Below are 15,098 nucleotides of genomic sequence, written 5' to 3'. Positions count from 1 at the left end.
AGAACTGGGAGAGTCGATCCTTCACATTTCAGAGGACGCGGAGGGCAAGCGGGATTTTCAGTAAGAAACCAGGGGATTCTCCTACAATTTGAACTACACTCAAACAGTAATGATACATTTCAAATAACTGAATGATACATTTGAAATAACTTACTGTTCGCAAGGCTAGAAAACCATAGAACTATCTGATGTTCTAGAAAGCACCTTTCAAAACGAACACCAATTGATGCATTTTATAAGACACTATGCAGATTTGCCTGTGTTTAAAATGTGAGGTCTGAGAGTGCTGCCCACCTTTGGATTCGGATGTGTTTCAAGCCCTACGTTAGAATGAGACACAGGCACACACCACCCCACTGGCACCTCTGGTCCCTGTAGGGTGGAAACGTCTATGCAGGCTAGAAGGGAGGAAGCAGCAACTACAACCACTTCCACAAGGCCTGAAGAATAGAAGTCCACATTAAGTAGAGGGGTGGGTGGAGTTTCAGTTAGAATTATTACAATTTGGGTGGAGTTTCAGTTAGAATTATTACAATTTTTTTTGAGGACATATTCAGTCCTCATCATAAATCAGTTGGACTACAAATATATCAGTAAATCTTCCTGGCTTAAGTACATCAAAAGTTTATAAATGTGAGTGTTGCTAGAAATACAAGAAAATTCTAAGGGAAGAGTCATAGTATTCTCATGGTGAGGTTTTGACCTTTTAAAGTTTCCTTCTATTATTCAGCTGCAAAGCACTTTTATACCAATTTAATTTAGAGCTTCGTATCATATCAAATGCAAGGAGAATAGGGGAGCAAAGCAAAAGAATGGAGAGTACAAATAATGAACATTAAAAGAGCACATTAAAATAGTTCATAGTTGCTGCTCCTTTCACTAATATGGAAATAGTAGAAAGCATAGAGGAGGATTAGAACTGCTATATTGAGACCCTATATCTACAATATACAATTGGAGTATCTTTTCCCCATAGATGCTCAGTGAGATCTTTCCCTTCCAGGAGTGTTCAGAAGGAACGCCTTTGCTGAACCACACAGGAATTCTAAAAGCTTTCCTACTGGTTCTGAATCAGGCAGGAAGGATAAAGCCCTTCTGCATCGTCTGTCCTGCAAAACGTCTGTGCCATTTGTATTTGTATTTTCATATTTCAATTGTATTGTGTTATTGGTAATTTACACATGTTCATTCTCTCAGAGAAATAACTAAATAAATGTAAAGAAAGGTAAAGTGTCTTTATCTAAGCTATAGTTTTAGATGTAAGCAATCAATTTGCTTTTGTCTTTTTTTTTTTAACTTACGGAAGTAGTGATTTCCCTTTATGTGCTTCCCACAGATGGACTTCTAACTATATAAAAAGACGTCAAACAAAGACGTTATTTCATATCTTGTAAACAGGCTCTGTTGTTTCTTTCCAATATGACTATTCTCAGATCATTTAAGAATACTTGCAAGTAGAAGTTAAGGTTTCACTAGTCCAGCAAAGTTTATTAGTCTCATAACACTGACCAAACTCACAGGATCTTTCTACTGTCTTGACACTGAAGATACATTTCTTTATTCATACTATTACCATATCAGGTGACCAGCTGCATTCCTGCTAACATTAGAAATGAGATATTTTTGTTTAGAAAATATGGATTCTCCATTTACTAAGTATGCCAAAGTTGACAGTACAATCTGAATTGTACTTCTACTACTAGTCAGGAAACGGCTCAGGGAGCTGTCTAAGGACATTAGAAAATAATTTCACTTCACTCACACTTAACTCATTGGAGCAACATACAGATGGATCCTACGATCAAGTTTTACCTCCTATAAGTAGCACCATTGACAGAACTTTCCAGCAGGCCCACCTGTCTTTCCTGAAGAGCCTTTACTCTAGATGCATGAGTTGTCCCACCACAGCTCAGTAACTTGAACAATGACATATTTCTGAGACCACACACACACCTACCATTCCTCTTGCTTGTTTCCCAGGCTGCGTACATTTCTGTACATATGACATCCTTGAGGTGGACCCTCTTTCACTCGGTTTTATTATTCTGGAGGTCTCTCCTGTACCCACCACATGTCAATTAAGTTCTAGCCCAATGATGCAAACTTTGTGAATATCCCAGAACCTGGATTTACTTAAACCCTGTCCCACAGGCTATTCATAGGATCATAGAATAGTTTGGGTTGGAAGAGATCTTTAAAGGTCATCTAGTCCAACCTCCCCTGCAATGAGCAGGGACATCTTCACCTAGATCAGGTTGCTCAGAGCCCCATCCAACCTGACCTTGAATGTTTCCAGGGATGGGGCATCTACCACCTCTCTGGGCAAACGGTTCCAATGTTTCGGCACCCTCATTGTAAAAATTTCTTCCTTCTATCCAGTCTAAATCTTCCGACTTTTAGTTTAAGGCCATCACCCCTTGTCCTATTGCAACAGACCCTGCTAAAAAGACCCCATCTTTCTTATAATCCCCCCTTTAAGCAATGAAAGGCTGCAATAAGCTTTCCTCAGAGCCTCCTCTTCTCCAGGCTGAACAACCCCAACTCTCTCAGCCTGTCCTCATAGCATGGGTGTTCCAGCCCTCTGATCATTTGTATGGCCCTCCTCTGGACTCGTTCCAACAGGTCCATGTCTTGCCTGTGCTGGGGGCTCCACAGCTGGATGCGGTACTCCAGGTGGGGTCTCACCAGAGCAGAGCAGAGGGGCAGAACCACCTCCCTCAAGCTGGTGGCCACGCTTCTTTTGATGCAGCCCGGGATACGGTTGGCCTTCTGGTCTGCAAGCGCACATTGCCAGCTCATGTTGAGCTTCTCATCCACCAGCACCCCCAAGTCCTTCTCGGCAGGGCTGCTCTCAGTCCCTTCATCCCCCACCCTGTACTGATACCAGGGGCTGCCCTGACCCAGGTACAGGACCCTGCACTTGGCGTTTTTGAACCTCGTGAGGTTCACATGGGCCCCCTTCTTGAGCCCGCCCAGGTCCCTCTGGATGGCATTCCATCCCTCAGGTGGGTCAATCGCACCTATTCCTGAATATCATAGTATCTCTCAAGGAAGGAATTAGCTGCTACAGATACTGTGACAAGTTGAGAAAACATGCAAATTAAGGAAGCAATTCCTGTAATTTCCCACAGACTGCTATGTTTGCCTGTTATCAAACCTTCCAGGGGAAACATTAAAATCTACATTTGAAAATCCCTATCGATCTGACAGCCATATGGTAACCTGATAACTCTCAGACTCTCAAGGAACCACAAGCCACAGTTTAGCAACCGCTTTTTAAAAGATGCTGAGGACCTTTGGGTACAGATTGCCTGTGAAGTAGTAAAAGTTACACCCTATAACTCAGATCTAAGCTCAATGGAACCTACCCTTAAAACACAAACACCCTGCCCCTTATTCAGGTTTCTCCTTGGAAAAACACATCTGCAGCTTTGACCATGGATAACTGGAGAGTATGACATTTAGGGACGCCCACAGACCTTGCAGAATTCAAGGGTGGGATGCAAAACCACAAAAATGTGGTTACCACACACCTATATGTTGCTCCTACTTACAAAGTATTCTAAAGACCACTTCGGTATAATCTCTGAAAATTCTCATTAGAGATTTAATCTGAAGAGACAAATATTACCACACCCTCCCTGGGGTTCTGCTTAAAGGTTTTTCAGGTTTTATTGTATGACTGTGATGAATCAATTCCACCTACTTTTCCAGATACAATCACCAGCCTGGGGTCACTTTGTGGCAAAGATATGCTGCAACATAAGCACTATGGATCATCTACAGTTATTACAAGAACAGAGTGATGCAACTTAAAATGGGAATTAAAAAAAATTATGAAGTATTTAAAACTTTCTGTTCCCTTTCCCATGGATTTTTTGGAAATCAGTCCCAACTAGATCACAAGCTTTGAACACTAAATAAGACATCATCACATCTGCAGTTACCACAAGAATGGAAATCATATTATTTAAAATAAGGTTTGGAAAGAACTATCAAAGATTTAGGACCATCCTGTTCCTCTTCCCATATTCTTTTAAGGATATAAGTCCTTACGGCATATAGAGATGGCATATAGATGGCATATAGAGAAGTTCTAGATGGCATATAGAGAAGAATAACTGTGACAGATGCAAAGTTGGGCTGTTTTATAGCTAAGGCTCAAAATCCCTAAGAATATCGTTATTTATCCTCTAAAGAAAAAGAAATTTGATGTGCCTTTACGAAGTTATTAATAATGAGTTTTTAAACAGATCTGGGTGTTCATCTTGCTTTTTTCCTTAAGTGCTGTACCGAGTAGGAATTACCTGACACAAAGCTAACACACATAGTCTTCAGTTCAGTAGAGCCAATTCAGCCCATGCCACAGAATTTCACTGAGTATGATGTAACGCTGTCAAAATCCTTTCTGAAACAATGATGTGCATGTTGTTATCCTGCAGCATTTATTACACTTCTACTTCCAGTACAAACATCAGAGTTCTGACCTCTGTGGTGCATGGCTTCTGAGAACTAGATCTTCTCAGGCAAATGTACTGCAAATTTTGAATGCATCATGCCTCGCGGAATAACATCACGGCCTGTGCTTTTCTGATAAAAATAAATAGACCTTGATCATAATATATGTTTGCTACCTGCATAGTTAAGGAACGCTGCATTTGCCTAATTTAATGCATTTTAAGAACAGAAAAAAATTGGACATCCACACTGATTTACTGTCTCCCTTCTGACACGTCATCCTTTCTGATACGTAAAACATCATATACTTTAGACAGTATAATCTAGATAAACAAAGCAATAGTCATAACAGAACTATCAGTCAGAAAAGATATTTTGAAAATTGACGCTAGACTAATTATGGCACCTTTTTTCACACTCAAAAAACTATGACATCTTAGAGATAAAGTTGATGAAAAACGAAAGTCTGAGATTACTATAAAATAACTCTGAAAAAAACTGTGTATATGTATGCATGTTACTGGTTATGTAACTCATAGTAATCCTTTAATCATTACTGACATTTAAGTTAAATAAGACATCATCCCTATCAAGAAAGTTATGAGCACTAGAATGTTGATACATAATAAGTACTATTTATGCATCAGTTGCTATGAATGCAAAAAAAACACCCTCCATAAACATGGATATAAGCTGCACTTTAATAAGGAGAAACAGACTACGTCCTTAATTTTGTGTTTCCATTGATAAAATTACATCAGTAACATTTCACAGAGAAATGGACAAGAGAAATTTCCAAGTGCTGACAAAATAAGGCACGTACCCACAAGGGGAGAGGAGAGGGTTATGTTTAGCTTTATTGATTTTCAGTGAACAACATTAATACATCTCCATCTGCCAGCACTGTGAATCAACATGGTAGAGCTGCTTTTACCCAAATAAACCCACTGGCTGTTTAATTTGTCCTTCCCAGCAAAACAGCAACCCTAAGCCTTTACTAGTCCCTTAGTAGGGATACTCCTTACTAGATTCACATTTAGGAAGAATGCCATAGGTCTGATAATTTTCTCCCTCTGAAAACTGATATTTTCTAACAGCATATGGAATTTTTCCTAATTATATCTGATCATGAAGATTATCAGATCACAGAGAAAAGATACACCTTTGTGTTATACTCCAAAGGTAAATCACCACTTCTCCCTTGTTTCAAATGTATTTCATAAACCAGAAATTTTCTTTTCTCCTCACCAGCAGAACAAAAATCACTACAATACAGAAGACATATACTTCTTGCAGTCTGTCTTATTTGAGCCCTATTAACTTATTCTATGGTACAGTGTTTATCTTAGCCTGTATTAATTAACTTTCCTATCCAAGTTAGAAAGCAAAATCATATTATACTTTCAAGTCATGAAGAACCCTAATTTCAGAGCTTGGCATGAGGGACAGACTGTGGAGAGACCTGGTCAAAATCAATATAATCATACAGCTGCATGAGGCTTAATCATGACACTTTTTTGCCAGTATGAGAGGGATTTTCCTTTCGTTTCCTAAAATGTCTAGTTTTGCATTGTATTTCCTGATACTTCACATTATTTATGGATTATCTTCTTTCATGGCTCCTGTATAGCAATTACTATCAACTTTGTAAATACTGTTGGTTCAAATCCTAGTGCATTTGGACTATAGTGGTGGGGTGGAAGGGTGAATTCTTTTTACGTTTAACTGAGAGCTAGGGTTGCAACCATCGACCCTTTCTCAGCCAGATACCTCGCAATTGATTTTGGATACAAAGTTGATGCATTAAAGTGAAACAAGGAAGCGTTGGCAATTTTCTCTCTTAATTACTTCACACTTGGATAAAAATAGTAAGATTCTATCAGTCCTTCCTGCTGTCACAACACCTACATCTCAAAAGAATCAGGATTTTGAAAACATTTTGAACAACTGTAAAATGCTATCCAAGAAGCAACTTCGTATGTTGAGAAGCATAAAAAATTAACCCAAACTGAGCAAGCTACATTGCTTTAAATATTTCTGATAATTCACTCAGCATTAGCTTGGGAACTACCCAAAACCCTGGAAGATCAGGAACTTGGTTTTGGTTCTTGTTTTTCCCTAACTCTCAATTCAAGTGACTTCCCACTTTAACAACTTGTGGTATCTTGGGCTATTCACTAGGATTTAAGTTGGCTGAAAAGCCAACTCCAGAGATCACCTAGTCCAAGCCTCCTGCTTAAAGTAGGGTCACCTAGAGCACTTTGCCCAGGGCTGTAATCAGTCGGGTTTTTAGCATCTTCAAGAATGAAGACTCCACGGCATCTCTGAGCAAACAATAAAGAAGGTTTTTCTTATGTTTGAATGGAATTTCTCTATTTCAGTTTGCGCCAAGGAATAAAAAGCTCTGGTGATGAGTCAAACCTAAATAATATTATAATTCCTGTTAGCTTCAGAAAGTCAATCAATGTCAAGCTGCTTGTAAGACTATCACAGTGACTCTGAGATATGTATAGGCTAGATCTGAAAAATAGGCAGAAGAGATACACCAACTCATCACATAAATTCAAAGTGTTTCTTTAGCACTTGAATTTTGATAAAACATGTCATTATCCTTTTCTTTCTATTCATTCTTAATTGTTGGAAGCTTGTTGGAAGACAAACAAAATATTAATGAACAATTGCTATTCTGCATGAATAGTTTCAACCCACACAACTCTTTCCCCCATTCAAATCACATATTTCTACTGTTCTAAATTTCTATCATTGTGGTTAATACAAAATTGGCAGGAAATTAAATTAAAGAGGCATTATTTTCCAATGACAAGACTGAAATACCTGAGACAAGTATTACAACAGGAGGGGAAAAGAGGAGATACACACTGCTAAGAATAATCAACTTTTTCTCTTAAATTTAGCAAAAAGTAGTAACAACTGCAATTTTAAACAGGAGTTGAATAAACTAAAAAATATTCTGATATTACAGCTCTGTAGCAGGCATCACCTGTGATGAACTGTGATTGGCTCAGCTATCCAGTAAGAATTCTACACACAAAAGAAAGACTCACCATCATTACTGCTATTTATTTAGGTAGCATTTGTACTCATTTTAGTTGCAGTAGCGGGCTCCTGGTCATGAACCAGAGTGTATTTTGTTTGTTCTGTAAGAATATGAAATACAAATCCACTAATATCTATTTGCTTAAGCCCAAGGCTACATGTTAAGATTTGATATTCAGGAATAATATTTCATAATGCATTTTACATTATGGGCATCTTTACTGTAACATTCAAACATACATTTTTCCTTTTAAGTTCAGTGCTTTTCTCAAATATCCTCTCTTGCCTGTTATCCAAATTTGCCTTTCTGAAACACAACAACTTCTGAGCAGGCCAAAGTCCTTTTCATTCACCTAGCTATGTTCATTAAGTAGATTCCTAATAACTCTCATCTTCGTTACAAGTAAACAAATAAAAGGCATGCCTATTATTTCCATGAATATCATCAGAGAAGACACCAATAATATGAAGAACATCCTTTTCTCAAAGATACAATACTCTTTTGTGATAGAATCCTCGTATCAAAATATAACACACACGTTCATTTAGAAAAATTAAAAAAGATCTCCAAGGCTTTTAAATGAAGCCAATATTCTTAGCATTTCACAAGAGCTCTTCTTGGTACCCACTGAAAGATGAGCATAATGAAACCGAGAATAAATGAGAATCTGTAGCAGAGATGGTCAAAATAATTCTATTGTACTCTTTTGCCTGCTCATAAAAATATACTTTTGTTATCACTTCAGTATCCCATTGTTTGAGAATTACAAAAACCAAGCATCTACGACCCTGAAGTGCTCTCTTATTTTTCTACTACAAGAAAGAAATGGATGAAGTAGCACTTTGTCTTCCCAAGAACAATTATAATGTGAAACAAGATTTTTATCATATTTCTTTCTACTTAAAAAAATTCTTGTCCTAAATCATTCGTGTGGATTAAACACAACTTCAGTGAATCTAGTATTTTTTTCCTGAACTCACTGCATTAGATTCCAGTATTCTACTCCAACCCTCTCTAATAATTTTCATTAAAATCCTCTGAATACTTTTTTGTTTGACCAAATTCTACTACTAAGGCACTGGAACAGTATTCATTTAGCTAAGTGTAACTCCGGTATCTTATCACTACTTACACCTTTACAATGGCTAACTCTCTTCACTTTCAAACTTTTCTGTGATCAGCTCTTTCTCTTTTCTTGAAATATTTGGAGAGTCTGTCTTTCCTGCAGGAGTTTGAGTTTCTTTTCCTTCTGTTTTTCAGCAGAGAATTTGCTGCCAAAAACTAGCCCAGGCATATTAGTTCACAGGGGCTGTTGTGTCTGTTAGCTCCTGCTTTGCAGCATGAGAAATTTTTGTCTTTGTGCATTTTCTACACTATTTCATTAAAGTTTCTTATTGGCTCGATTATTATTCTCTGAAAACAAACAAACAAACCGTTCATTTCCATCCTATCAGCTCAATCACACAGATATTTGGGTTGAGAACCTCAGCAGCTTCTCTTGAATCTGGAACATTATTAAAATAATTTAATATGTTGAAAGGAAAACGCATGTAACCCTTTACCCTAGTTATCACGCACTAAAAAGCCCTAAAATTGGAGGTAAACATTCATAAGTCTACTTCCGAAGTCATTTACACAAAACTGCCCTTAGAGAAAGGATGAAACCAGAAAGACTATCCACACGTATTTTTCTTAGGCTATAGAATGATGATCCTTTAATTGTCTGTAGTCCAAGTGGGTCACAATGTGATGTGACAGAAACAATCCAATTAAGCAATACTCATATATGCACAAATATCACTTGACGTTCTGGCACACCATTCTATTTCATGTATATCTACCTATATATATATATATATTTATATAAAAAAAGAAAAATATTTTAGAAATACAGAATACTTCACACTAGATATAAATTGTTATATTCTATACAGCATTTTGTGTGAATCTACATTAACATTTTAGTTCATATAAGGTATAAGCTACAGAAATTATCTCCTCATCATGCCCAATCATTGTACTTTGCTATCCTTGGAAGCACTATCTTGAAGCAAATATATTGGACTCTTTTTGGATACAATTCAAATGCAGGATATGATCCAAAAGCCCACCTAGGTAACTTGAACTAACAGGAACTCAGTTCACAGAACCAGACTAGAACTAGTCCACAGTAAATCTCTACAAAATGCATATAATATGAAAATCAGCCTCAGCACACACTGTTTCACCATACAGATTAATTCCTCTTGGGCCATTCTATTTGCTAACGTAGACATAGCAATTTATAAAAATTGCTTTCTCTATGTTTTGTTTCCCTACACAAAGAGAAGCTTGTGTCTGCAAAAGGATCTTTGCCAGAATGCCATTGAAATCCCAGATCCAGATAAAGCATATATGAACCTCTCAAAACACCAATCTTTAGTATTAACAAAGCACCGATGCACAAGATGTAATGTCTTCTTCTAAGTAATGAAAAATATTCCTGCTGCTAAGATTAGATGAAACATTTTGACTATAATGATAATAGACCACAGTGTTCTGTATAGAACTCATTAGATAAACAGGGAAAAAATAACCATCAATAAAGATTTGAATTATTAATACATACATTGCATCAAAGTAGAACTCTTTGGGTCTTGAGTCTCACCTTTTGATTGACTTTATCTGCTGTCATTGTTAAAAAAGTTAATTATTAATACTATTGAGAACATTTTCTTATTAGTAGCAGTTCACAAGAAAAGTCTCTAGCCCAACATGAACAGGGAAAGTCACAGCATCAAATTTTGGGAAAATTCAGCAACAACTCTTGGAAGAATAGGATCAATTTCTAAATGTATATGAATACATAAACCAGGCACTTCAGGTCTAATAGGGCAGATATGCAAATACAGATATTCGTGCATTTTGTGAGCGATTAGGAATAAGGATTTTCATAACGGTCACCTACATCAATGATGACCTATTTTCCAAAATCTGCAGTTGAAATGTTTTCCAAAATTAGATAATATACTCAGTACTTTATAATATTCTTATGCATCATGTAGTTCCCAATGTTTGTTTACTGTTCATTCATCTAAGTTGTCCAAATTATTCTCTAAACTTAGTCTTAAAGGCATAGTGATTTTTGAAGGGTTCATACATTTTGTATGAAATAGACAATAAAAACAGGCATAAGATCTCAGACAGTCAACTATACGTCTCTACAAGACGTGGAAGGACAGAACTATAGAAATATATCCTGTGTAGGAAGATATTTCATACAATGGAAGTATTCTATACTAAACATTGACAAATTTAAATTAGCTACACAACTTTTAGATCACTCAAGTTAGATGAAACAAATGCTGTTCTTGGTGAACGCTGTAGCTATGCAAGTTATAATAATAAATATGCCACAGGCTCAAAATGCAAGGTCTTGAAAGGGAAAACAGTTAATTTTATTCAGAAATTAGGTATTTGACAAAGCACTATAGATTTGATGGGGAAAACAAAAGAGGCATGAAAGAACATAAAAGTACAATTTGTCCCATTATTTCATTCTAATCAGGGTTACATACATTTTCATTGTGACAAATAGATCGTTGGAAGAAATACATTTAAAAGAGGTAATTGAAGAGGAAACTGATAAAAAGGTAGTTACAGCCAAAATAACAGATGAGGTCCATGTCCAGAACTATACTCCACGGCTAATTATCTATATAGCCACCTTGTATAATTAAAACTCATGCCGAAGATGTGGGGGTTTTGTTCATTTGCTTCTTTTTTCACATTTCATACTGTAAACCCTTTAAAACTGTAACACTACTGTAAAATCAGAATATACTTTTTCTTCGAGTGTAGGAAAACATTTGAAGTGCAGTAGTCTCCAAAAAAATATAGAATTTGATGAGTATTTTAAAACACTAATTAAAAAGAGACATTTAGCTGACAGTAAATTAATTGTTGCAAAAATATTGCAAATACACAAAATATTTCTTTTTAAAAAAAAAAATTACTTACATGAATTACAAACCTACTTATATGGAGATATTGGTGCTTATTTCCTATTAGGGTCAACTGCAACAACATGGCTGTTCCTTCAGGTTAAAAGTTACTTTGTAATTGTCAGTGATGTCATTTGAAGCAAATTGCTGAAGTGTATGAGCTGCTGAAATGCAAAACTATTACTTTACACTTGACTCAAAATGTCAGTAATTATTTGAGAATGTAGTTAACACAGTAAAGGTGTTTTAAATGTACAGCCACATAAGAAGTACTGGAATATTTATCTGTGGAATTGATTACAACCATCAACTTGTTATACAATTATAACTGAATGAGAAAACAGTGCAACATCACAGAAAAACATGTTTGTTTATGTTTGGTTATTTTTTTTTCTTCAAAAGCCTAGTGGTAAAATTCTATGAAAAAAATTTTAACTTGTGTTTTCCAATAAAAATAATCCTGGTATGTGTTTGTCGATACATGCTCCAGCCAATTAATATTAAAAGCTTTTCAACTTTTTTAACTTTTGAAGGAGGCAATGCGATGATTGCCTGGGAAACAACAGTCAGGACTCTGCTAACTTCTTGGATATGCCTGCTTTTATTATCCTAGGACTTGATTTCCACATGTGCAGTTTCATTTTCAGTTTTGTATTCCAAATCAAAATCACTTTTATCTTTCACTTCAAATTTGGACGGGAAAATGAAAGACATCAGTTAATCACTTAAAAGATTTCCATCATACATTTAACAAAATCATTAAGTTATGTATCTGAAGAAATATCAAATTATTATGCATAAAATACTGTAAAAATTAAACAGAAAAGCATGGCTTATAATAAAAGTAGTTAAACTCAATAAAGTGTTCTGAGTTAAAACTTTATAGATCTACTTTCGTAAGTATAACCTTACTACAGGTAGGGTTTAATAGTAAAGCTAGTTGAAGTATTCTCGAACTGGTTAGCATAAAAAAAACTACCTCATCAATTAAAAACATAGCTACATGTGTAACATTTCATCACCAATTTAACAAATTTGAAGTGTAAAACTTTAGGTATGATAGCCATCAATAAGCCACAATTTGTTAAATATGGAAAAATACTTTGCCCTGTTGAGGAATGCAGCGTGCGTTTCAGTGATGAGAGCTACAGATTGGTGCAAAGATCCGTTTTTAAAAGGTTGAGGTAATTTGTTCCAGTCCTTTCCAAGATCTTTCCAGCACAGCTCCACTGTGGCAAATATTTCTTCAGACTGTTTTTTTATTTTTTGCTTGTGAGAAAGATGCATGAATTTTTGTTATTTGCTAGAGCTCCTGTTCCTTTAGTCTCTTTAAGGCATTCTGAGAATAACGTAGAAAGAAAAATACTCTAGCCTTAATAAATGTCTGATTTTGATTGCATGCCTCACATAAATACAACAGACAACAAAGGATTTATGATACATTTTGTTATGTGGTTGATGAAGAATGAGTTCAAATTAAAATTCATGAAACCCTACGTTTTTAGCAGTCACTGCATAGTCATCCCTGTCAATCACATGTTTACAGATATTTTTTGATCATAAAAACATTACCAACACTGTCCAGGAATACACTGTTTGAGATTCAAGAAAATTCTAAAAAGAGTTTACAAACTGGAGTTCATGGTCTTTTATTTCCTAGCTATAGACCAGATGGGGAACTTTCAAGGTCGCAAGGAGAAAAAAGCCTGATGGATTTCCTGGAAGAAACCACAGGCCCACAGAAGTGTACTGTGATTGAAAGACGATTAAAAGTAGTCCGCATTGTCTTTTCAGACAGCCAGATTCATTCTTATTATGCAGTCTCTCAAATATTCATCTAAGAACGTGTTTAATGCTGTGACTGATGCTTGTTACCAGTTCCAAAGAAGTTTTAAATATTAAGATGTTATTAAAAAAATGTGCCAAGGTGAAATGAATCTTCATCTGTTCTACTGCTAAGAGGTGTCACATAGACAAGTAATGTTTTTGCCTAATCACATCTCTTTCTCTCCAATACCAAAGTATGGGAAGTACTAAAACAAAAAGTGCTTTGGACACTGCATGCCATTCTGTTCTTCCATTGTACAGAGTCATGCAGAACACAAAATGTAGGTTTTGAGATAATTAGGTGTCACATGAAAAGAGTAACTTGGTATTATTTATCAAAACTTAAGTAAAATAAAATATCAGAATTTTTCATTCTACAACAGAGTTTTTACAATATTGTCATTCAGAAAGAAATCAGGATCACATAATGAAAGCATCATGCCATTTAGAAAAGAATCCGTAATGAAAATATCAAAATTCTCCACCAGAGATGCTCTCTAAATAGCACAGCCATTTTCCACAGGGTCAGGCTGGCGTGCAGATTCTGATGGACTCCACTGTTATCCAGCACTGGGATTCTCACAGGAGATGGTCATTCTTATGATTCACCAGCGAAAGCACAACTCTTCAATTTCCTCTCCGCACATAACAGAAATAGCCTTTCTGGCACAGGAATCTGGGCTCAAGTCTCAACCTTGCTGTATATCTACATCGCAAATTGTGTTGCTGTGTGAAGTCACCCGAGCCAACCCTAAAGGAATGGTGATGGAAGGCTGTTTGTGAGCTTCTTAAGTGCTTTGCATCTCTATTCATACAACACTATATAGATGAATGCGTGCAATTTCCATTTTGAACTTTGCAACTTTCAGGATTAATTTCACTATTTATTCTTCATTTACTTCATGTGAATGAGTAAGATTACAGAGGTCAAATCCTCAGCTGATATAAATCAATGTACTCTTGTTGTCTGACTTTAGGCGTCTGTTCTTTCCCTAGTTATACCAAGATGTTTTGCTTTTTCCAAACAAAACAACATAATGGGCAACAATATTTTCATGGCTGCAGACAGTCTTGGATCTTGATTGGATGAGGCAGCGAGCACTTCATAAAGCCAGCTGGCATTAGCAAGAACACTTTCTGGTCAATGCCCTCTAAAAATAAAAAAGTATCAATCTCACCAACAGCAGACCCATATTGCAAAGTCCAGAATTAAATGTAGCTCTCCCATTTGGCTGCTTTTATTGCTGCCACTATGCCATCTGGCCAACAAAATTATTTAGCGCTGTATCAGCTTTATGTCTGTTACTTTCAAAGCACAAATATTTACATTTGAGGTTTGTCCAAAATTTCTCCTAGATAAGTGCTAGAAAAAGATGTTTCCTTTTCCAGTTCAGGACAAACAAAGCAGAAAGTCTGGACAGATGTAGGAGAAAAAAAAACTTTGAGCAGAACTTCCTTCCAAAAAAATTCAAGAACTTTAAAGTGAAAAATGAATTCAATACTTGGACTACTTTGAATTTTTGATGTGAATAAATGGATTATAATTGATTTTATGCTGATATCGTCATCCTAAGTGACATTGCCTTCTCAGATTGTTCCATATGATTTTGGTTATTGGATCAAAACAGATATAAAGCTGTAGTCTGTGTATAATTGAACATGCAGCTCTTATTCAGAACTGAATGGAACAAAGTTTAGAGGTAGTTACATCAATTGACTAATCTTTTTTATTATTATTATTTCATGCCTTCAAAGACAAAGTTATACCCTTT

The 15,098-nt window shown here is 36.1% G+C and overlaps 1 protein-coding gene across 6 annotated transcripts in view; it reads right to left on the bottom strand.

Moving 5' to 3' along the window:
• PCDH7 (protocadherin 7) overlaps positions 1-15,098 on the bottom strand; it is a 281,720-nt gene that overhangs the window by 145,506 nt on the left and 121,116 nt on the right. The gene's annotated exons all lie outside the window — the stretch shown is intronic.

Source organism: Chroicocephalus ridibundus, chromosome 5, assembly GCF_963924245.1.
Source record: "Chroicocephalus ridibundus chromosome 5, bChrRid1.1, whole genome shotgun sequence".
In the NCBI taxonomy this organism is placed as follows: domain Eukaryota; kingdom Metazoa; phylum Chordata; class Aves; order Charadriiformes; family Laridae; genus Chroicocephalus; species Chroicocephalus ridibundus.
The sequence above is the reverse complement of the archived record's forward strand: the minus strand, read 5'-3'. Positions and strand labels throughout refer to the sequence as shown.